We start from the raw sequence: 26,693 nt of genomic DNA, 5'->3' as shown, positions 1-26,693 counted from the left end.
ATGCAACAAAGAGTGTTTTTTTGAGAAAATCAACAAGATAGACAAACATTTATCCAAACAAACAAACAACAACAACAACAACAAAAACCAGAGAGAGAACATGCAAATTAACAAAATCAGAAACGAAAAGGGGAACATAACAACGGACACAGAGGAAATCCAGACAATTTTCAGGTCATGCTTTGAAAACCTGTATTCCACAAAAATTGAAAATTCAAAGGAAATGGACAAATTCCTGGATAACTATCACTTACCAAAATTAAATCAAGAACAGACAAACAACTTAAATAGACCTATAACCCACAATGAAATAGAAGCAGTCATTGAAAGCATTCCAACCAAAAAAAGCCCAGGGCCAGATGGCTTCAGTGCAGAATTCTACCAGAAATTCAAGGAAGAACTAATACCAATACTCCTCAAATTGTTCCATACAATGGAAACAGAAGGTTCATTACCAAACTCTTTTTACAAGGTCACAATAACCTTGGTACCCAAGCCTCACAAAGACACAACTAAGAAAGAAAACTACAGACCAATATTCCTGATGAACATCGATGCAAAAATACTCAATAAAATACTGGCAAACCAAATCCAAGAATACATCAGAGAAATCATCAACCATGACCAAATAGGCTTCATCCCTGGTTGCAGGGATGGCTTAACATATGAAAATCTATCAACGTGATCTACCATGAAAACCAGCTGAAAAAGAAAAACCATATGGTCATCTCCCTAGATGCTGAAAAAGCCTTTTACAAAATTCAACACCCTTTCATGATAAAGGTCTTGGAGAGATCAGGGATAACAGGAACATACCTAAGCATAATAAAAGCAATATACAGCAAACCAGCAGCCAACATCAAACGGAAAGGAGAGAAGCTTAAGGTGATTCCTCTAAAATCAAGAACAAGACATCCTCCCTCTCTTTCCATATCTCTTCAATATCATACTTGAAGTTCTAGCTAAAGCTATAAGAAAACAGAAGGAAATCAAGGGGATACAAATTGTAAAGGAAGAAGTCAAACTGTCTCTATTTGCAGATGATATGATAGTTTACATAAGCGACCCAATAAACTCTACCAGAGAACTCCTACAGCTGATAAACACCTTCAGTAAACTAGCAGGATACAAGATAAACTCAAAAAAAAAAAAAAAATCAGCAGCCCTACTTTATTCAGACGACAAAGAAATCAGAGGAACATCACCCTTTACAATAGCCACAAACAACATTAAGTATCTTGTGGTAATGCTTACCAAATGAGTGAAAGACCTATATAATAAGAACTTTGTGGCCCGAAAGAAAGAAATTAAAGAAGATACCAGAAAGTGGAAAGATCTCCCATACTCTTGGATAGGTAGGATAAATACAGTAAAAATGGCAATCTTGCCAAAAACAATCTACAGATTCAATGAAATCCCCATTAAAATCCAACCACAATTCTTCACTGACCTAGAAAGGTTAATAATCTATAAGGAAAAACAAAAGACACAGATGAGCCAAAACAACCCTGCACAATAAAGGATCTTCAGGAGGCATCACCATTCCTGACTTTAAGCTCTACTACAGAGCTATAGTACTGAAAACAGCCTGGTATTGGCACAAAAGTAGACAGGAAAACGAATGGGATAGAATAGAAAATCCTGATATTAACCCACACACCTATGAACACCTGATTTTTGACAAAACAGCTAAAATTATACAATGGGGCAAGGACAGCATTTTCAACAAAAGGTGCTGGCACAATTGGATGAGGGTGTATAGAACATTGCAGATAGACCCATGTCTATCGCCATGCACAAAACTCAAGTCCAAATGGATCACAGACCTCAACATGAATCCTGCCACACTGAACCTCTTAGAAGAAAAAGTAGGAGGTACCCTTGAACAAATTGGTATAGGAAACTGCTTCCTGAACATAACTCCAGCAGCAAATACACTGAAATCAACAATTAATAAATGGGACCTCCTCAAACTTAGAAGCTTCTGTAAAACAAAGGACGCAGTGGACAAGACCAAACAGCAGCCCTCAGACTGGGAAAAGATTTTCACCAATCCTATATCCGACAAAGGGCTGATCTCCAAAATATTCAAAGAACTCAAGAAACTAGTCAACGTAAAATACCAAATAACCCTATTAAAAATGGGTATAGAACTGAAGAAAGAATTCTCAATAGAGGAAATCAAATAGGCTGAAAGACACTTAAGAAAGTTCTCCACATCCTTAGCTATCAGGGATGCAAATCAAAACAACTTTGAGATACCATCTTACCCCTGCCAGAATGGCTAAAATTAGAAACACCAATGACAACTCATGCTAGAGAGGATGTGGAGAAAGGGGAACACTCCTCCATTGCTGGTGGGAGTGCAAACTCGTACAGCCATTGGAGATCAGTATGCCTGTTCCTCAGGAAAATGGGAATTCATTTATCACAGGACCCAGCAATCCTTTTAGGCATATACCCAAATGATCCATATCCATGCAACAAAGACATGTGCTCAACTATGTTCATAGCAGCATTATTTGTAAAAGCAAGAACCTGGAAACAACCTAGATGCCCCTCAACTGAAGAATGGATAAAGAAGATGTGGCACATCTACACAATGGAATACTACTCTGCAGAAAAAATAATGGTATCTTGAAATTCACAGGCAAGTGGATGGCACTTGAAGAAACCATCCTGAATTAGGTAACCCAGTCACAAAAGGAGGAACATGGTTTGTACTCGCTCATATATGGATTTTAGACCTAGAGCAAAGGATCACCAGCCTATAATTCACACCACCAGAGGAACTAGGATACAAGGTTTATTCTAAGAGATTCATATAAAGTCCCTCACAGAACCAGGAAGGGGCAAGTCCCCCCAGAAAACATGGGATGTGGGGGGCAGTGAATGCAAAGAGAAGTAGGAGAAAGAGAAGGGGAACAGAGGAAAGCACATGCACCTAGGAAAATTGAGCCAGGGTGGGAATAGAAGATAGGAGAGAGAGAGAGAGAGAGAGAGAGAGAGAGAGAGAGAGAGAGAGAGAGAGAAGAAACATAAAAGAGGGAGCCATTATTGGTTTAAAAGAAAACTGAACCTAAAGAAAGGGCTAGAGACCTACAAGACTGCAGCCAACTAACAATTTGAGCAACCGTGGAAAGGCTACCATAAATGCCCTTCCCAGATAGTGAGATCAACAACTAACTTATCCACCACCATCATGGAGCCCTCATCTAGTACCTGTTGGAAAGAGAAGCAAACACCCATACCTAAACACTGAGTCGAACTAGAATCCAGATGCAGATGGAGAGGACAAGACCAGGCTGCAGAAACACATACAGACAGCTGACTTGAACAAGGAGGAGCTAACGGGCCCCCAGACTGATATCTGGGAATCCAGCATGGGACTGACTCAGGCCCCCCTGAATATGGGTCTCAGCTAGAAGGACTGAGCAGTCTAAGGGACCTCAGACAGTGGAACCAGGATGTATTCCTGGTGCACAAAAGGACGTTGTGGACACATCCCCCATGGAGGGATACTGCCTTAACCTAGAGACAGGAGAGAAGTCCTCCTAGTCCCTACTTCAAATGACCTGGCAAATTTATATGACTCAACCTGGATGGCATTGCCCTACATGTGGAACTAGGGTGGGTGGATGGGAGGGGAGGGTGGTCAGGATGCATATGAGGGGGCAGAGAAGGTAAGAATGAGGGAGGGATGGAGGGAGGAAGAGTGAACTGGGATCAATATGTAAAATAAAAAATAAATAAATAAAAACAAAAAACAAATAGCACACACATGCACTAGATAGATAGAGGATAGATAGATAGATAGATAGATAGATAGAAAGATAGATAGATAGATAGATAGATCATAGCATCTGCTTTGTGTGGCCAGCTACAACTGGACATGGCACATGCCCTTCAACCTTGATAAATAAGAGACTATTACAGGTAGAAGTGAAAGAATAATATTTTAGCAAAGAAAAATAAGGAGCATGCACTTGTTGTCTCACTGTGGTGTGTACCTATGTATGCATGCACATGGCATGCCCAGATCCCGAGTGTCCCTTTGCACATACCTGTATGCACTCAACTCGGTTTCTGTGGTTTCAGTTCTGAGCCTGCTCACTACCCATTAAATAGCCAGTCACTCATCTCCAAATAGCAAATCAGGACACATAGCTCTTCACTCCAATTTATGCTATATGTTCTACTTTTTCAGCCTTGTTCACCCAAACTGCCTTTTACTTTTGTGTTGGATAAACAGAAGGCTTCAACTTTCTTCCTTTTCCCTTTTCACATATAAGCTATCTTTTCTAAAACAAGCATACCAAAACCACACTCTGACATGATCAAAAAATGGATGCATTTAAATTTGTATCCAATCTAAAAAGAGAGAGATTTCCAAGTTAATTTTATGGGTCTAGGTTTTTCTCTATTTTAAGACCCCCATAAAACTTAAGGTGAGGACTGAAGGTAGAGTTGAATTGGAAATGCTTGTCTAGCATGGGTGAACCCTCAGCCCTGCAGCACCACACAATAAAACACTTGACATGGATATATAACTTCTAATGTAATTCAGAACCCCAGTCCAAGGATCATTAAAGAAATCCCAACCCCCCCAAAAAATGATCACACACATGTCTCTGTTAGTACAATTTTTCAAATATCTGAATACACACACACACACACACACACACACACACACACACGCACACACACTCATCTATCTATGTATCTATCTATCTATGGAAGCTTGATATAGATAGATATACATATATATATAGAGAGAAAGATAAAGATATATATCAAGCTTCCCTTCATGAGCATGTCCTATGCCAATGTCTTTATGATAAGCAATGACTATGGATGCTGAAATTCTACAAGCCCAAAACCATTAGGTTCCCTATTATTACAATGGTTGAAGGGTTAATGAATAAGAATACTGTTGAGAAAGTACCCACTTAGAAGAAGAAGAATATAATATTTATTTACACAAAGAATGCAAAAATTTTTAGACATATTCCTCCTAATAACTCTGAAACACATGTATATATTTTTTACATTTATGTACTTTATACATGTGTATGAATATATATATGCATGATCATTTTCGACAATCAGACTATTTCAACTGTTTAATTCCTTACAATCTGTACGTGAATTTTACTATAAAATGAATGATCCCACTTATATTATTCTTATAAATGTTTCATAAAATAATTTGGTGCCTTATATCCCATGTGGCTCATAGTATTTATAAAAGAAACATATGGGAGACATCTTACAAAATTCAGTTTCAAAGCAAACACACACATACATACCTATAAACTAAATAGGAGTGGGCAACAATCATACCAAGACAAGGAAAGTCTATGTGCTCTCTGAAGCAAGAAGCCAGGCCTACTGAAGTATGAATCACCAATACTGAGTTTAGCTCCCAATCCACAAGCTCAGTCCAAAAAAATTTGTATAGGGATATGTAATAAAGAACTTTATAAAAGTTTATGTAGCTTAATATGAAGATGAGAAATTAGGTAAATTGGTGTGAAACATGACTCCTGAACCTCCTAGCTGCACCATTTGGTCAGAAGTTAACTCTATTTTGGCTTCCTAATATGCTGAGACACCAAACATTCTGAACTTAACTATCATGCAATGGCAATAATCTTCAAGATACACATATGACCCACATAGGAAAAGATATAAAGCCCTTCTTTATAAATAGCAGCTATATTGTATGCAAACTCTGTGCAAAATTATGACTACAATTTTTCCTCTAACCACAAAAGAATTTGTTCCAGTGGGTGCAAGCATTTCTGCATTAAAGAAATAACTGCATTTCTACCTGTCCTGTGTCATTCATTTAAAGGCTAATATTTACAGAAAGTAGGTAAGTAGGTAAGGCAGCTTTTGATGTCACATAAGAGTATTTGAGTAAGTCTTCTAGAGGGATACAAAAAAAAAAAAAAAAAAAAAGCAAACTCCATGCAAGGTTTTATTATTAATGTTGTTTCATAGAGAGTTTGTAGGAATTAGTCATTTTTCTTATTCTGAAGCCTTGTGTGATCCATAGGCTTCAGTCAATGTATACTACAAAGCATAGAAGACAATAAAGTATTGATGGTAATAAATCTGAATACTATGAAATCACCCTTCCTACAGCCCTGGGAATGGAAGAGAAAAGGAAACCCAAGAGTATGCAGATCATGCCAGGAATTCCATTTTGGAAGGAGGATACTGTCTTCAAAGCAGCCAATGACTCCCACTTCCCTTTGCTTTGATATACAGCCCATCACTACCTTCATTAAAATGATTCCCCATCCTTTATAACCTAAAGATCTGATCCCAAATAAGTCTGTGGAAATGCCACATCTCCCAGGACAAGCGAGAAAATGGATGATTCATCTGTTTGACAACATGAGCAAAAGTGTCACTGAAAGGGGCTGGAGGGAAATGCAGTAGAGTCAAACACTGTAAGTGAACATTCCTTCTCCACTGTCTTCGAAAGAGAAGAAAAGAATTTGTGGCCAGATAAGGAGCCCAAGCCTGGGATACTTAAGCATTTTACAGCTTAGGGTCACCAGGAGGGGGGCAGAGGGAGGATAAGATGGAGGAGTTAAGCAAGTGCTAGGCCAAGAAGTGACAGGGGAAATGTGTAGTGTTGGTCCTTGGAGGCTGTGGGGTGAGAACAGGGAGAGAGAAGAGGGGAGGCAGCCAGTGAAGGTGTTGGGGCTGCGTGAGAATATCAGATTTCTTCCAGGGAACAGTGGATCTGCACACACAGTGACAGACTCTAAATCAAGAGCAAGTAGGAATAGTAGGAGAGCCCAGAGGGAAGTGCTACCAAGAGTCCTCTTTTTACAAATGAGATGGGTTAGTTTTATCCAATGTGTCCTCCCTTGAAATGAAACACATTTGCAAAACTCAGGAGATATAAAACAAATCATTGAGGAATTCTAAGTTGGGAGTTGATTGGTCAGTAGAATTACAGCTTTGAAGACATAAGAATGGCTGGGGAGGATGGCTTAGGTTGTGAACTTACAACTCAAGAACCACCATTTATTTAGAAGTTGGTGAAATTTTCCAGAAGGGACCGTACAGTGGAGTTGGCTGTGGTGAGACAGGGCTTAATTCCCCCAATCTCTGGGAATGGGACAGGCATTTGGAAACATCCAGGAAAAAGCATTAGGGGACTACAAATGCGATGGAGGATCCCATCATAGTCACAGCTTTCACCAGACATAAGAGATGCTGGGATGCCTTTCAGTCTGTTTTTCTCATCTAGTTCAGAGAGCTGAGTTGTAGCTCCACAATTCTCCTGCTATTAGTTTGGAGAGAGTAGAGAGTTTTCCTTTTGCCAGTTCCCAGGACTCAGGGAGTCTCCCCAATACATTTAAAGACAAATCCTAGGATATCTTTACGTTTTAATTCAAATGATTTGGCACTTTCCAATGCATGCAGTTCCAAGGAGTCTAGAGGGTTCCATCTCCTCCCCACATTGTATGTCCCAGGAATAAATTGTTAAGGCATGGGTATGAATTGAATCTGAAGGCTGGGGCTGCTATTATATACTCTAGTGTCTTTAAAAAGACTCATTCCTGACTTAGAAAGATTGGGTTTTCCAAGAACATGATGATGATTATAATGAAAACAAAAGTCAAGCCTTCGTTTACTGAAGGTAACATTATTCTACCTCACATTTCATTTCCACAGCAATCTTGTGATGAAGGCAGGAGTAGTTCTTGTCTATAATTTAAAAGGAGGAAAGTGTGGCAAGGAGAAATCATTTGTTTGAGGTCATCTTCCATCTTCGCATAAGCCCTTCAGCTAAGGACAAAGGTGGGAGTTTGGGAGGTAAAATAGAATGTTCCTGGCTCTGGAGCTGGAGATACTCTCCTGATTTCTTTGGTATGGTGTTCAGAACTCCCACAACACTACCCTTTCATCCACATTAACTCACAGGGCATTGTCTTACTTCTTTGTTTAAGCATCTGTTTCCCTGTTTCTCAGTGAGCTACTTAACAGCAATAGCTAGTGTTTGTTTTAGCATTTTTAAAGCCCAGTGTTTTTGCTTGGCACATCATAGGTACTCTAAATATTGTCAAATGAATCAAAAATTGAACTTGAGTCATTTTTCTCACTAAAAATTAACTCTGTTCTAAAAGGTCCTGATTCTATACTAAACAGTATGAATAGCCCATAAGAGTTTCCATAATCCCTACCTTCAGGATCTGCACAATATAATCGGAAAACGAGATGGATAGATAAAAAATTTCAATAGGCTGTAAGAAATACTTTGCTTGAACAAAGTTTCTAATGTTATAGAAGGTTGGAGGAAATGCCCCTTACCAGGGACTGTCACTGAAGTTTCTGTAAAACATGGCTTACAAGAATATTCTGTAATTATCTGGAATTTAAGGACAGCACAGGAATTGGAGAGAGAACACAGGGGACATTCACATACTTTGGTGTTGATACAGTAAGGTGTTGTGGCAGCTCCTTGGAAGTCAAAATTGAAAATACTTCCCAAGGTTAAATATAAAGGGCAGTGACTAGTCAAATATGTATTCCTCTTCAATGAACACAGAGAATTGCTGGTTAGTGGTAAGCAAGCAATACTGTCTGTGGTGCTGAAAAGGGTATTTTGTTTCTTTGCCATGGATCAGCAGTGATGAATGAAGACAATAAAGACAATGGGATTTTAGGAGCAGGAGCAGGATATAGCAGCAAGGAATTAACCTAAGGCAGAAGAGCAGGAAGTGTCTGAGTTGCATCAAGTAACTTCTAACTCTGAGCTCCCACTTACAAATCTCAGCTCTTCCACATGAGGCCCATAAAGCCAACTGCCAACTTAAATGCCTTGCACCCTGGAAATCATACCACTGAACATGCCAGACTGTGAGAAGTAAATGACATAATATGAAAATTAGCCAACTGAAAGATTGCCCCCATTATGTTGGTCAGCCTTGGCAAAATGGGAATCCATAATATAGGAAATGCTTCCCCATCTTTTCTACCCAAATGTCTTACCTTTTTTAACTGTCTGCCATGGTATGATTGATTTGCTAGGTATGAATAAAGAAAGGTACAATCTTTCACAGCCAACCATTTTATTTTTTGGAACTTCCACTAGTAATGTCCAAGACTATGCACCCTTTGAATACCTCAGCTTATTCCTGACCTTTTGATGAATGGCTAAGATGTTGGCCTGCACTTTGTGAAAGTCCAGTTGATTTTCAGATCAAATATAGGATACTCACCTCACACTATATGTTGCCAATTGTCTAGATTTAGTCACCAATCTGACTAAAAGAAAGTTTCAGAAATTTCAGTTCTGTTGAATTACTCTTCCCTAGAAGAGATATTGAAATTTCAACCTATTTCCTTATCCAGCTATTTTATTTCATTCTTATGCTAATGTATTTCAATCCCCTTACAAATAACAAGGAAAAGAACCCTTTGTCTCCCAGGTCATCTACCTCACCTTCAGTGACCTGTCTTCCTGTTTATTCCTGGCTACATTGTGCTACTAGGGCAGGTTGGTATCTGGTAGCTTCCTTTAAAGATCTGCTGGAAGCAGTGAGTCCCTTTTCACAAACTGTCCAGGAAGCACCCTGGTTGACAGTTTGAAAGATGGTGAACTTTATCCAATCCCTGACTACATCTCAATCTGTTGATCTCTTTCATATGATCAAGTCTCAATAATTTTTTCCTACACTATCAATCATGCAGTATGCTAGGTTCCATGACAAAAGTAGCCCTGGTTTTCACAGAGTAAACATTTTATAAATTAGAGGTTGGAGATTTAAAAGGCAGTAAAGCAAAAGAATGTCAAAATATGAAGGTAGAATTCAAATCTGAGGTTTGGTAGATCTTCTCTTCAGTCTGAGCATTGGTAGAGGTAAGAACTCTCTAGTGGCAGGCCACTTTGCTTTTCTGATCTTCAGCCTGAACCCTAATATCTGTCTCTGGGTTTTTATTATTCCTGCTACATGGCATATGAAGAAATTGAGGCTCCTATCTTAGAACTCTTCGTACAAAAGTACTTAAGCTAAAGTTATAGATTATTGAATCTATGTAGTCTATGAGAGGATACAGGAATACTTCACAGGATCATCTATATTTTTAATTCAAAAAAGGACCATATCTAATCTAATAGGTTGTCATGTTAGTTTTGTTTCAATACCAAATTCCTAGCTAACCACAGTCAGGGAACTCCCAGATGAGAGAAGGAATGAGTTCCTCTTCTCTTAACATTCACTGTTTACTTTAAAATCCATTCCTTCTAAAGTGGATTATTGTATTCTTGTTACTGTATTGTTAGATACTTTGTATGAGTGTATGTATGTGTATGTTTGTGTGTATGTGTGTGTGTGTGTGTGTAAAATACCAAAAAGTACATAAGACTGATTCATATAGTAAATGTTCAATAAATCATTTTTAAAATGTCTACTAATAATAAATAAATAAAATTATAATTTTAATTTTTTATTAATTAATTTTTAAGAATAATTTTATGTGTCAAATTCTATAATATAATATTATATGATTCTAAGTTAATTTACTTGTTCTATGAGCAGTTCACATGTATTTTAGTGTTATCTACTTACTGATATATGTGGTACTGGTGTGCTCTACATTGCTTCTGATGAGAAGAAAGGCATAATTCTACTGTTTCACATTTGTTTAGAAGTTGTTTTTAGGATTTTCAATACTTTGATTATGACCTGTTTGGTATGGTCTTCCTATTTTTGCTGTGTAGTAGTCAACTCTCTTCCTAGACTTGTGACTTGATATCTTCCATCCATATTAGACAATCTATGGCTATTACAAATCCAACAGTTTCTCATTCATATTACCGTTTTTTGTTTTTTTTTTTGTTTTTTTGTTTTGTTTTGTTTTGTTTTTTTTCTCTTATTCTGGGTTGTAAGACCCGCAGAGGGCATGGACAACAAACTATTACAATTTGGTCAGCATCATTTTGATGCTCGTGGCTGAACTCCTTCAGAAGCAGGATCTTTGTCAGAGGTTTAAGCATTAGAGTATAAATAGTATTTATTTTGGTTGCTTTCAGTATGTTCTAATTCTTTTCATGCTGTATCATTCTATACTCTAAAATACTAAGTCATTAAAGTCCACTATAACCTTTCATTTTAACAGTGAGTTTGAACATCTTTTCTGTGTCCTTATTCTTGTGGTTCTTGCATTTGAAAGCATGGCCACACATTCCTTAAGTTGTTCCAGATGGGCTTAAATTCATTCTGTCACTCAATCATGTCTTCAGACTGTGATCCTCATGTCTCAGCCCCAGTAGCTTGGATGGTAAGCTTATTGAGCTGAGCTTATCTATTTTATGTCTGTTTAAAACACCAAGGGCCTGGAGAGAACACAGCTGTTGAAAGTCCTTGCTGCTCTTCCAGAGTACCTGAGTTTGGTTCCCAACACCCATGTCAGGTAGCCTATAACTTCAGCTTCTGTTGCTGAAATGTTTTCTTCCATATTTCTTCAGGACAACTCTCTTTATACACTCCCTTATGTTGAATTATCATCTATAAAGTTGTTAGCTTACAGAGAAAAGGCTTTTGCCACCCTTACCCACAGTGCTGACCAAATTGTAATAGTTTGTTGTCATAAACATTTATGGAATATAACTGTGTTATATTCTCCTAAAAGCAAACGGGAAAGAAAATAGGTTTGAGTTCATGATCCTGACAACGTAGTGTATGATCCAATAGATCAGTAGTCCTCAAACCTCCCCAATGATGGGGCCCTTTAATACAGTTCCTCATGTTGTGGTGACCCCCAGTCATAAAGTTATATTACTGTTATCATAGCTGTAGTTCTGCTACTGTTATGAATAATATACCAGATGCCTGACTCACAGGTTAAGAACCTCTGTTCTAGTTCAACACCACAAAAATTGTATGAATGTCTCAGAGAGTAAATACTTTAGGATTTGCAGACTACACAGTGATTACTTCCACAATACCACACTGTAACCACAAATAAGAGAGAGACCAAATGGCAAAGCTATGGACATAAAGATGAATTTCATCCAATAGAATCACATTTGTATTTCAGTTTGTTCCTACTAGTTAATGCAAAAACTATCCATAGCTTATATACTTCATAAAATTAAGCTAGGTCTGAATTTATTCCTAAGACCATTATTTTACAGCCACTGCCAGAATGACACTTCAGATACAGGACCCATTTGACTGTGAGCTTCCAATGACTACTAAAATTAGGAAAATGTTGGCTCAAAATTTAAGATTGTGAAGATTGGAGATTTTAGCTTATTATTCATTTACAACTTGCTTGGACTTCTAGCTTCTGGTCATACACTGATTCACACAAAACTGTTTTAGTTCTGTACTGTTAACATTGTCTACACCTTTTTATTCTGTCCCTCAAGAACCCATTATAGTGCCCGTTACAGTTCTGGGACCAAACTGAAGTTAGCAGAATGAAAAGGAATGGTAACTTCGTCCACCTAGGGTCTTACACTTTCTGCTCCCAGCATTATATAGAAATAGTAGCTAGCGTGTGTCCCATGACATTGCCTTGAAAGATTCCTAGGCAATCAGATACAGACACCTACACATTTCTGGAATATTTTTTGAAAGTTTACATCCTGATTTGAAAATCTCTTCTTTCACATTGCCCACTACAGACCATGCTGCACATACCCATACTAACTACACAATATAGTATTTCTTCTCTGGGAGCATTAGTTAACAAGAGTTGTGGTTTCCTTTCTACTTGCTGCTTCCAATAGCTCTGATCAAGTTCCATGGGAGCAGAGCCCCTGCAGTGTTTATCTCTGTACTTGGGATGTGATGCTCAGAATTATATGGAAAATGAGTGATCAGTGGGGGCTCCAAAGCAGGTTGGAAAACAAGATCCAACCAGATTTCTGGGCTCTTTTTTTTTTTTTTTTTTTTTTTTTGGTCAATGAGAACTAACGCAAATAATCTAAAATTCCCTCCTTCACTGAGAAAAAAAATACATACATACATACATACATACATACATAATGGTGTGGTCAGCAGGAACATGACTTCAAAGATAGGGAAAGGGAGGGCAGCTGTGGCCACCCAGTGGTCATTGTTACAGTTCTGAAGCTGACATGGAAATGATTCACCTGAATTCCTTCCCTCTCATACTTGGTTGACTAATTCAATAAGTATTCGTTTGGCTCCCAAGTACCATAATGTGGATGACGATACATCAATGACTAAAAAGTGTGGCTTCTCATCAAGCTCATTATCTAGTACCATAGATAACATAGAAATATATGAACAAATAAATAAATGAGCTAAATGTGCAAGTCACAAGGAAGACTAGGAAATTAAGGTTTGCAGCCTTCGCCTAGGGTAGGTAGGGTTTAGGAAGCAAGCAAACAGAGAACTGATGGTATGTCAGAGTGAATCAAGCTGTGTGCACTTGCTGGAGTAAGGATCACGATGCAGAAGGAAAGATTCTAAAGTCAGGAGAGAAAAGAGCAGCCAGGGCAGGTGCAGAAGCAGGGGCCTGGGAAACTGATAAAAACAGTAGAAAATCTTTTCAGAGCAAGATCTAAAGAACATTATAAGAATTTGGATTGATAAGTTCTTAACTTATTCAGTTATTTTACTTTTTGTTTTCATGGAAAACACTCTGATCATCCAAATTCTGCCACTGTCCCTTTTCTGTATAGTTTAGCTTCTACTAAACTCCTCACTATCATATTATCACTGTATTGAATCTCCAAAATCACTGATACAATCCACAATGAAGATCCACAATGTGCGATTTTCCCTCACATTCTTTTAGAGAAGCCCACAGCTAGAATTTTCACATACATTCTTCAAACATGCCCAGAGCACATCCATGCCATGGACAATTATCACACAGACCATCAATTCATAGCCTTCAAAACTGACTTCCATAAAGTGTGCTTCACATATTAATAGGATTGTACTGATTGTAACTAACATTAAGAGGATGTCCTAGACAAAGAATAAAATCTAAAATCACTGTAGTTTATCATTATATCCTAAAGTAGCTGAAAACTTACATCCCACATTTTAATACAAAAATGTATATTTACATTTTACACCTGCTGAAGATCCAATCCCTGTCTCACTTGGTTATGAAAACTAGAAGAGCAACTTTTCAAATCACGTAATATCTCTCACTCATTCTAGAACAATTAGAAGCTGATAACTTATTACATTCTATTTTCCAGAAAACATTCTTTCATAAATTAAATAATCTATATAAAGGAAATTATAATATGATCAAGTCTTTCATTAGTGTGTGTGTGTGTGTGTGTGTGTGTGTGTATGCTTAAATTGCACATGGCTGGATGTATAATTTGAAAATTATTTTAAAAATTAAAACCAACTCAGTAATTTTTTTCAACTGGAAATTAAATCAATTGAAAGTTCTTTCCAATCTCTAAATCTTCAAATCATAAAAAGCATTCTCTTCTTTCTGAGTTATTGTATTTGTATATAAATAAATCACTTTGATATGAATGATAGTAAAGTTTTTTGTTTGTTTGTTTGTTTTGGTTTTTCGAGACAGGGATTCTTTGTGGCTTTGGAGCTTGTCTGGAACTAGCTCTTGTAAACCAGGCTGGCCTCAAACTTATGGAGATCTGCCTGCCTCTGCCTCCCAAGTACTGGGGTTAAAAGTGTGTGCCACCACCACCTGGCCTTTCAAAGTATTGTTAAGTCAATAATTTTCATTATATGCAATGTCAAATCAAGACATTGTCTAACAGGGAGCAGTTAGATAATCAAGACTATATCAGTGTATCTCCAAGGCCCATGTACCTCCTGAGCAGGTGGGTGACGAAACAGGAAGGGTCAATTCTCAGTCATATGAGTCTCAGAAGAGTTAGAAAACGTGACTATTATCAAATTTAAAACCCCATAGCTCTCTCATTTCTATTGCTGTCCAAATGAATAGGAAGCAAATCAGTGGACCATGCTATAAGCATGTGGTTTAAAATTGAAATCTAATACATTTGAGAAGTCTTGTTTGTACCGTGACCCCCTTGGAATTGAGACAAAGGCAAGTTCAAAGTTCTGTCTTTTGAAGAAGGAACTGGAAACTTCTGCAAAAGAAAAGAAATACAGAACACTGTTGATCTTATTTTGTCCCCATAGTCTCAGAACTGCTACAAAAATTTGTAATTCAGATTGAAACCAATGAAACTATTTCCTTTGAAAGTTTCAAAAATAATAAATGGTCCCTAAGAGATGAGCATTTAGTAATTTGTTTGGCATTGAAAGCTTGCAGAGGCATGTGACTTATTAACAAGAACTGACAAATTCACACAATGCCTTTTGTTGATTAACAACCGTGTATTCAACACGGAAAAGAACATAATCATAGATACTGTAAAACAAGTAGAAAATATCTCTGCATAAATGAATCCCATAGCCTCTGGTTTTCTATGCTATGTACAAGGAGGTGAAACAGTCATTTCCATGGTTACAGAAATGATACTACAGTTACCTTTGCTTTATATTTTTTTTTTTGTCCTGTCCAATGAATAAAATTTAACATGAGATTTGCGACAGTATCAAACATCTACAACAGGTAGAGAAGACAAAATACAGCCCATTGGCCAAACTATTCACCACCTACTTCTGCAAACAAAGATAAATCAGAGCCCAGAATCATTTATAGTTGTTTTCATATTGCACAGCAGAGCTGGGTAGTTATAAAATAGATGAATATTGAAGCCTGAAAAACTTAAATATTTAAAACAAAGTCTTTAGCAAAGTGGCTTTTCTAAAATTAATTCAGTAACAATGCTTTGCATGTAGTAAATACTTAATAACTACTATGTGAATGAGTAAACTGTATATGAGTTGCTTTACTTAACTTTTATAGGAACTCAATTACAAACAAGATTTAAGCAGTAGAGCTTAGAATTCAACTATGCCTTAAACCAGTGGTTCTCTACCTTCTTAATGCTTCAACCTTTTAATACAGTTCCTCATGCTGTGGTGAACCCAAACAATACTATTACTTTGTTGCTACTTCATAACTGTAATTTTGTGACTGTTATGGATCAAAATGCAAACATCTGATATCTAATATGGATCACCAAAGGATAAACGAACCTCAGATTGATATTAAGGCCTAAACTCATGTGTTCTACCACACTCTATATCCTATTTAGAGTAACTCTATATCCTGTTTAGTACACTAACACCCATGAGATCTTGCTATTCTATTCATGCTTTGCCTTACTGTCAACTTTTTCAAAGAAGGGCTGTCGTTATAAATCTGTTCTTCTTAAATGAAGAAAAGTGGTCAAGTATAATAAACCTCAAAAAATATTGTTGTTCAAGCTCTAAGCCTGATCCTTGTTATTACCATATAGGAGAGAATCAGCTATCTGCATTAATCCTGAAGGTATGAATTTATCTTACATGTACAGTGTCCTTAATGCCTAATAGTTTGTGACTCCTGGTAAACAACCCAAAAGCAATCCCTGTATGAATGTTTTCATTTCCCCACTTCACAGAAGATCATGAAACCATGCCTGATCTTGTGCAAGACTGACATAAGATCAACCAAAGATTGAGGCTCATTGGCCAAGCTCAGAGCCTGGCTGAGGTCTACCATACAGATCCCAGCTTTTGGGGAAGGGGATGGGGAAGACATTCTCATTTCCCTAACACCAACCTCATTTTATAAGAGAGAGAAAGAGAGAACTAAAATTACTTTCTAATTAAAAATTACTCAGATCTAATGTAGATCCCCCTACTAAAGTCAAGTGACTTGCCTTCAGGCTGCAAACATGGCAGGCATCTACTTCTTGTTTTGACAAAATCATGAGCTAACAGATCCACATTACTCTGAAAGAACACCACGCCTTTCTCTGAGAAGCATGAGGCACTCTGCAAACATCAAGATGACAGTAATGGATGAAAGATTTGATACAATTTCCCCTTTTTTGAAAACTACTATGGAGTTTGCGGGAAGCATGATTAATAGCATAAAAATTGCTTCTATCTTTGGCTAACAAGCATCCGGCAATGAATCAACTCACCAGTTCTGAAGATAACGTGTATTCTTCGCATGTTCAAATTTCTGAGAGATGATATGATTGCAAGTGGAAAAGTTCCAAATTCCGAAATATTTACACAGCAGTAAAAACAGTTAAGATGAAACAAGGCAAGAAGAGCTGGCATTGTTCTGGCAGAAAAAAGGACTTGAGAGAACAGCACTGACAGACATAGGGGTGTGTGTGAGCCCTTCCTAAAGGGTCTGGGACATCTCTCAGGACAGAAGTATTAATTGTGTGGCATCTCTCAGGACAGACATGTCTTGTTCTGAGCCTTTTATTGTTACTTTTATTTTTTATTTTTCTTTCTAATTTTTTCAAGATAGGGTTTTTCTGTGCATCACTGGCTGTCCTGCAACTTCCTCGGTAAACCAGGCTATCCTTGAACTCTGAAATCTGCTTGCCTCTGCCTCCCAAGTACTGCAATTAAAGGTGCTTGCTTTCCAGCATATTTCTCTATTTCTGAGACATGCAAGTCAAATGTTTTTTTCCCTCAGTTTAGAATTATAAAATTAAAGTTAAAGTGAGAATTATAAAATATCAGCTCATGTCTCTCTTCTCTCTCTCTCTCTCTCTCTCTCTCTCTCTCTCTCTCTGTGTGTGTGTGTGTCTCTCATTTTTCTCAACTTGCAGTCTTTTACACTTGAAACAGTGAAATTACATGCTTGTAGATGGTGGCACTGACTGATAACCTCAAATTCAAGACTGCCTAGACACAAACTGAGAGGCGCAAGTTAAGTCCAGCCTGGACTGTGTAGTTTTATTACGTCTCATATAAGCACTAAAGGGGCTGGGGATACAGTTTAGTGATACAGTGCTTGCCTACAAAAAGAAGCTAATATTACATTATTAAGACACAATGCAATACTTAGAGACTGAAATGTTATGAGAAACAGAAGAAATAAATAGTCAGAGTGAGGCCAATTTCTACACATCCATTATTATGTTTGACCAATTGATTTTCACAGTGTCTAATCAACTTAGACTCTGGAACAAAGTCCAAGATTCCATATTGAATTAATTTATAAGATTCGCCTTAAGCCTACTTCCTCTTCAGACTATCCTTCCTTCCTTCTAGACTCAAGTGTCACTGGGTTCAAGAACTAAAATAACCATTTTATAATAATGAATCACACTTTGTAACCAACAAAGTTAATGTAAATAAGCAAAAGGAGATTATTCTCTGAAAGATAACCAAAGGTTATTATGTGTATAATATCTAGCACAGAAGATGCTAACTACAGTTACTAGCATGAGATGAACAAAGGATTCATGGGTTGTTAAGACACATTTCATATTAAAATAGAGATACCTTCATTTTGAAGATGAAAGGTGGAATACAACTTTAAAAAGAACTGATTTATTATCCCAGTATTTCATGAATCAAAAAATGACTTACAAAAGATGTATAATTAAATTTAGTTTTTCAAGTAAAACATAGAAAAAATACTATTAATCTATGTGTCATTAGCTAGTACACAAAAATCACCCCATTCAGCCCAGGGATTTCTTAAACACAACAGTGGACATTTTTGCATATACCTAACCTCAGTAATACTCAAGCCATTAAAATAGAAAAGTTGGGGGACAGAATCTCTAGCTCTGTAATCTAATCAGTCTAGTATGATTTAGAATACAATGTGACCTCAAGACTCTTCCTGGAAGCTTTTATAGCCCATAGACTAACTGCATAATTTATTACTCATATTTATTTTACTGAAAGCAACAGAAATAGAAATAACTTTCTAGTGAAAATCACCTCTTCTCCTGTCATATTCAGTTAAATCCAATGTCCTAAATTTTAAGGACTGGCCCACTCCTCAAGTATGTCTGGGTACTCCCTTCAAACAGTTAGAGAATGCAAGCACTGAACAATCAATACAGCCCCGAACTCAGAGTGTCAGCTTTCCTGAAACTTACTGACTTTCACAGCAGTCAGTTCCAGTGAGACCAACAGTTAGGGTAATGGCTGAGTTGTTCATTCTGACTTCATTTTAGCATGCTACCGGGAGTTACAAGATCTCAGTAATTATAACAGCTAAAAAGATATAGATATTGTGCTCATTTTACTGACAGGGGAACTGGCAGAATTTAAATGCAAGGATCATATAGCAGCATGCAGTTATACTAGGTTCCAGAATCTAAGTTTCTGTTTACTGTTTATTTCTCTCTCATTCTTTTACATCCAGTAACATATAATGCACAATCAATTACTTTGACTGAAATGGAAATAAAGTATGTAAGTGATGTCATCTTGAAATTATAGCTTAAAATTTGCTTACAACCCTCATCAGGGAGGTAGATCCATGTACGGAAGACATAATAAAGCAGGAAATCAATAAATTCTTCTATTGGATACAGGTATCATTCTGCCACTTATATTTCATGAGACCCTCAGAGACCCCCAAGCTAATCTACACCCATTGTGATAGCAGATCTCTCATGCATTTGTGACATCTGTCTCCAGTGAGTAAGATTACTCTTTGAGGTCACAGACTTAGAAATAGAAGGACATCTTGAGGCCAAGTGTTCTGTCAGAAATTCAGGATAGTAATTTGAGATCCTTTTACGACTATTTAAAATATACACTAAACAAGCCCCCTATAGTTTTATTGAAAAAATAGAAGAGTGCATAAATTCCTTTTATTAAAAATGAGTTACATCAATGTTAATAAAATATTTCTAAGATTGCTGTGGTGATAAACAGCTTTAACCGTGGAGATGCACAGACAGACAGACCAGACAGAGCTGGGGACAATCCTTATATTGACATTTAATATTTAAAACAGTGGTGGGTATTTACTCTCAATAAAATAAGGCTTGGTCTGTATCTATGAAAGAGGCATACAATATCTATCTTACAGTATTACACTATTGATAAAATAGGAATACAATATCTACTTCACAAAATACTGTGAAAACTAAATGAGACAAAGTTCAGGATATTTAAAAAAATACTATAATTCTTATTTTCAATGAACTAAGAAAGAGAACATGAAACCATCATCATTGTTGACTATGGCCTTGAAGTCCCCAGACTCTCTCCCATATCGCCCTTAGTTATCATGAGAAACTACACCACTCCAGAAGCAAAATAGTAGTGATTGATTTATACTTTTAATCAGTTATTCCAGACCTCAATTTTAGCTAAACTCATAGCAAAACCTTTATTAAAATATATACTATTAACTTTTCATACTCTCACTGCTACATTCAATGTAAACCATAGGCTGAATGAGAGCACCATCACATACAGGTGGGAACCTACATAACCTAACCAAAAGCTATTTGGCAAGAACTTCAAATGTCATAAAGTGAGGAGGGGAGGAAGAAACAGGAAGTAACAAAACAACATTTGGGCCTCAAACATGAATAAGATGGATGGTTTGCAGTAGGGCTCTGCCAAAAATTGGTAGCACAGATGATTTGTCTTGGATGAGCATTTCTAACACAATAATTCTTGTTTATGTGCAATTTTTACAGCATTTTCTTGGAAAACATTAAGGTTCTCAGCATAGTACCTCATAGTCATCCAAATAACAATTATTATAAGTAGTTCTAGAACTACAGCAAAGTTGGTGCAGATGGGAGAAATCAACGTATGAGAACAGTATATTGTAAGGGAGCAGCAGCACAGAAGCAGTAAAGTTGTGTGGAAACACAAAGAGGGAGGCAAGAGTCTTGGTGATGTCAGTTCTTCCTTCTGGTCTAGAAAAATACAATGCATTTCTGTATTTTACCCATAGCCTTCCATCAGCTTTATACACACACACACACACACACACACACACACACACACACACACACACTGGATGGATGGATGGATGGATGGATGGATGGATGGATGGATGGATAGATGGATGGATATGTGTCAGAGACTCTTTCCATCCTGTCTGTATTTCCATAGAAATGTAGTTAATGTGTCCTGAATCTCTATGTGGGGAGGCAGAAATAGGAGGATCAAAGACGCTCACTGGTCAATTATTTTAGCAGATTGGTAAGTCTCAAATTGAAAGAAAGACCCAATGTCAAATAATATGATGGAAAGCAATGGACAAAGGTAAGATGCTGAATGTCAACCTTTTGCCTGTTTGTGTGTATGTGTGACCATGTGTGTGCACATGCACACATGCATGCGCGCGCACGCGCGTGCACACACACACACACAACACACACAACACACGCAGGCACACTCCCCCCAAATAAATAAATAAATAATATAAATGTTGCTGAGAAAGGAGTTTTAGCATCAAAGTTGTGGCTATTTCTCAGCTCTAATTTGCTATCTGATGTTAAATACATGTGTTCATCTTTGTGAAGTTCCCCCCCACCACACACACATTATATAAATTACAGAGTTTAGAAGAAGATAAACTTCAAAAAACCCAATTTGAAAACAAAAGCTCATGACTGCTTAATATAGTGCCAGGTTTACACCAGACACATAGTGTCCCTAGAGCAAAATGCATAGAACCTGTACTGATTGCACTGAGCCCTACAGAAAATTAATTTAGCTATGTATCTGGAAACAGAGCTATCTAATGAAATATGAAATAAATTTACTAAGGAAGAAAACTGAAATGAATTTGGATCTGAAGAAATAAATGAGGTCAGGGAAGTTGTTGATTGATTTTCCAAAATGAATTGCTAAACCAAGCTGTTGAGAGAGAATTTAGCAATAACCATTCAAGATAAAAGCAACATGATTTGGACAAGCTGTTCCAATTTTAACACCAAATGAAGACTTAAAATGGAAATTACTGAATTTGCTTCCACAAGCTGAGTAAATCAAAGCTATTGTTAATTTTAAGAAAACAATGTTAAGGAGATTATTTAAGTTATTTGACTGGAGGCTTTTATCAAACCAGTTTCCTATAATGCAATATTTAAAAGTACAATGTGCTGGATGACCTTCCAATAATTACATAATCTCTCCAATATTCTGTTTTTTCTTTTGGGATTTCATACATAATTATACTGTACTTGCCTCGTTTTTACCCCATCTCACTTACTACCAACTTTTGTCATTGTCACCATTGTCACTCCCCCACATCCCTCTGGGATTTCACACACACACACACACACACACACACACACACACACACACACACACTGGATTGCATAACCTATAAGGAAACTTGTACCTGGAAAAATGATTCTCCCTCTCTCAAAAACCATTTGAATATAACTAGAAAAAAATATCCTGAGTGAGGTAACCAGAAAGACACATATAGTATGTACTCACTCATAAGTTGACAGCAGACATAAGGCAAAAGATAACCAGCCTACAATCCATAACCGCAGGAAAGTTTGAACCCGTCTCCAAAAAATAGATGGAAGCAGATGCAGAAATCCACAACTAATCACTGGGTCAAACTCCTGGGAAGAGAGAAAAATTAACACAGAAGTCAAGGAAGTCCTTGATGGGGAAACCACAGAATTAGCTGGCCCAAGCTAGTTAGAGATCACTGACTCAGGTCTGACAAATGGGAAACCTACATAAGACCAAACTAGTCTCCCTTAATATGTGACAGTGGTGTGATTGGGACAACATATGAGGCCACTGGCAGTGGGTCTAAGATCTAACTCTCATGCACAAACTGACTTAGTAGAGTCCATTCTATATGGAGAGATACCTTGCCTAGCTTAGACACAGGGGTATGGGATGGAGAGATGCCTTGGTCCTGCCTCAGTGAGATGATGGGATAGATTTAGTAGACTTCCTAGGAGAGTCCTTACCCTTTATAAGGAGCAGTTGGGAGGAGGGGGAAGTGGAGGGTTTGTGAGGAAAGAAGGGAGGGGAAACTGGAATTAGAATGTAAAAACATTTTCAAATGAACAAAAAAAAAAAAAAATAAAATAAAACCTATTTACAACCTGCAGTTCTTCATAGGAGTAGAACCTGCCTACCTGCTAGACTTGCCCTATTCACATTGACATGTTCAATGGTATGACCATTATTCAAGTGTTGTTTAGGCAATCTTAATGTTCAGACTTCCTGTGCAGCTTTTCTGTCATTTCTAAAAGATAATATCTTTAAGTTGGCATTCTAGTCCTCTGACCCTTAAAATCTTTCTACCCCCTATTCTCAATGTTCACTGAGCCTTAATTGATACAAATGCTCATATGGGCTCTTCAATTATCTTGAAAGTTTGATCAACATGCACATAGCACTAGATCTCAAGGAAGATCAAACAGTTTCTTAAAACAACAGCAGTATAAACAAATTATCCATTCATCACTCATTGTAGATTGAACACTGAGCATATCAGAGAATATTATCCTATGATAATAAAGAGGAAAAATGTGAAGCCTAAAGCTTTTTCTCTCTTACAGAGTTTCCAGATCAATAAACCCATGCTTTCCTCTCTTCTTATAGGCAGACCAGATACAATGTAAAACAAGAGTGCTAGCCTGCTTTATGTTTACTCACCAACTCTTTTGTTCATTATCTTTGTCCAAAACCACATCGTTGAATCCCTTCCCTGTTTCTGATTTCATACTGCAGTCTCTCTACTAAATTAAATGCTGATTTACTCATACTATCATTACCCTGCCTCTTGAATTTGTCAGTCATTATGTTATCCTAGTATTTGACCTTGCTTTCTCTTACTAGCATTACTCCTGGTATAATGGATGAGTTCTCTGTCTGTTCAAAATTAGTATCCTGTATGATTTTACAACAATCAACTACCTTTAGCTTACTCTAGTACTGAAGATGAATATTCTCATGATATTCCAGTAGCTAATGGAATGGTTTGAGTATGGTTTTTCTCCTCTATAATTCACATTGAAACATAATCTTTATTATCAGATAGTAAGATGTGGTTCAGGATCTTTAACTGGATTAGCCCAATCATAGTACTAAAGGGTTCATGGGTTATCTCAAGAGTAAATCTTCCACAAAATTCAGTTTCAATGGATTTCTTATTCCCCTTGTATCTAAGCTGGTTTTTCTGCCAACAAGAAAGCCATTATCAGGACACCCCAAGTTTAGACTCACACCACAACCACAAATCAATTTTTTTCTATCAGTCTGTGGTATTGTATTTGCAACAGAAAACAGACTGAAACTAGCAGAGATTATTAACTGCTCAAATCATGCAATGCTGCTAATCCTCCTCATTATCCAGTGATTTTAAATTTTGATGGAGTATACAGAATAGAAGCATTTTCATTTGCCAAGATCATCACTCATTTTTCATGTGCTCAGAAAATAATTATCAAATGCCTATTTTAGATCATGAACATAGTAAAGTGCAAGGATACAGCAGTTCAGATGGTAAACAATCTAGCAGGGCTCAACTTTTGACAAGTAATTACAATTTATGTAGAAGTTCTGAAGGTACAAATAATACAGAGTTGTATATTTAAAAGAGGAGACATACTTATCCCCAGATGCCCAAACAATAATACAGATAATTGAGGAAGTTGGGAGAAAAAAATAGTAGCATTTTACCTAAACCTTCAACTTACAGATCAAGTCATCTGGAGCTGGAAAGAGAAAATGTCCAGCTGCTCTTTATTGGTAATGGTTAATTATCATAAATACCCCTCTACCTTCCATTCACTTTCTGAAAGGAACTTTTCACAAGTAACAGGTAAATAAGGATGCATGTAGAAACTGGTGAACTTCAGACAAGCCAACAAAAATGTATGGTTAAATAATTACTTGAAAGTTTTATTTAAATCAATGCAAATATGATAGAGACCCAGGGCATGGTTCAGTAGGTGCTTGTGGCACAGCCATGAAAGTCTAAGCTTTGATTCCTCATTATCACGTAGGAGCTTGGCATGGCAGCAGGAATCTGTAATCCCAGATCTTGGTGTAGGGTGGGGAGAGACAGAATCAGCTAGAGCTAGAGCTTATTGGCCAGACAGTCTAACTGAAGAGGTAGGCTTTAGTGAGAGATGATATGTTTTAGGTGAGGAAAAATTATGTATATGAAGGATTCCAAGGGAGAAAGAGATGCTTACAGATGGAATTAAGGATTTCAACCAAATGAATTTTCAATGGAAATCAGATTCATATTCTATTACCAGTCGGATTATACTGAGTTTATGTTGACCACATTTCTATTATTTTCCATAAAAGCAACAGAGATATTCGATTTCTAAACAGAATGATTTACTTTGACACATGGTTTTCTAGGCTTCTGCCCATAATTCATTGGTCTTATAACTTCTAGTAACACAACATAGCAAAAATCTGTGGTAGGGCATACAGACCTACCTCATGACTGAAAAGCAGAGGACAGGGACAAATTGAAGTACCATTATCCCACTCAACCTCTACAGACTTTCTCTTGGCCTTATCTACTAAAGTTTTTATTACTTCCAAATGACACCTTAATAAGGGCCAAATCTTTAACCATAGGCATTTAGGGGTATAGCAGTAAGTTTGGTCTTCATCATAAGAGCTTTTTGTAAGAAGGTTAAAGCTTCAAATGTTCTCTTGTCCAACATTAAAGAGATACTTCAACTTCTGCAGCTGCAAGAGAATGAATTCCACCAACAACCACTTGGATTAGAAAAGGACTCTTGGCCTCTGGTGTAATTGTAGCTCCAGCCAGCACAATGACTGTAGTCATATGAGACTGAACAGAAGCCTCAGTTGAGCTGGGCTCACACTTTTGACCCATGGAAACAGATAATGAGATAGATGATGTTTTAATCCAAAAAGTGTGTTGTACTAGAGAATTGACATCATATCTAGGCTGATTACACAGCCCTGCACAAAAAAATAAAGAAAGCTGCTTTCTTTAAGCACACAATGATAGTGTATCAGTTATCTCAGGCTGCCATAAGAGATATCATCTGGCTTTCTTGAACTACCAACAATAGTTTTCTCATAGTTTAAGGGGCAGGAAATTCCAGGTAACAGTAGAAATGGTTTGGGGTGAGGTTTTTCTGATTGACTTACAAATACCAACCACACTCTTGCTTCATCTTCACAACTGTGTACAATCATGGAGGAAGGGAAGGACTGGGGTTGTCTCACTTCTTTATTTAAAGACATACATGGTACTGAATAGAGGCCTCACATCTGTAAAAATCATCTAGTCTAATTGTTTCCTTTAAGGTCCTATCTGCAACCTGCAATTGCAATTCAATTGGAATTTAGATGTTCAACAAACAGACTCGGAAAGTGTTGTGTATCAGTTTCCTACAGTGTTAAAACTGTCCATCTTGGAGGGAAGTTCTGTAAGACCTAAGAAGATGTTCACAGGAGGGGGACAGCATGAAATGTATATTTTAATTAGAGGTGAACCATTCTTTCCTGGCAGGAAAGCTCCTTACCCATCTTAAGTAAATGACTCAAAGTACATTTAGGAAATTTTTGAAACGGACAGGGTTTTCTAGACACCCCTCTCCCCAACATATTTAAGCAATAGGAGACTCTCAAGATGAGCTGCCTGCAAGTTCAGACCAGACTTGCTTCCGAGAAAACACAGAGATCAGTCACGCTGCCTGGAAGAGGCTCAGACCAACTGAAATTCCTGTAAATGGGACCTTCTAACCTGTTGAGCAGCCTGCAGTGTGCTCCAGCTTTTCTGAGCTGTCACCCACACTTGGGTAGACTTTAGGGATGCAGCTCTCTTTGATTAACTTCTGTTACCCTAAGTGGACT

The sequence above is a fragment of the Phodopus roborovskii genome, unplaced genomic scaffold (genome assembly GCF_943737965.1).
Source record: "Phodopus roborovskii unplaced genomic scaffold, PHOROB, whole genome shotgun sequence".
NCBI lineage: Eukaryota > Metazoa > Chordata > Mammalia > Rodentia > Cricetidae > Phodopus > Phodopus roborovskii.
Note: the sequence above shows the minus strand (reverse complement) of the source record.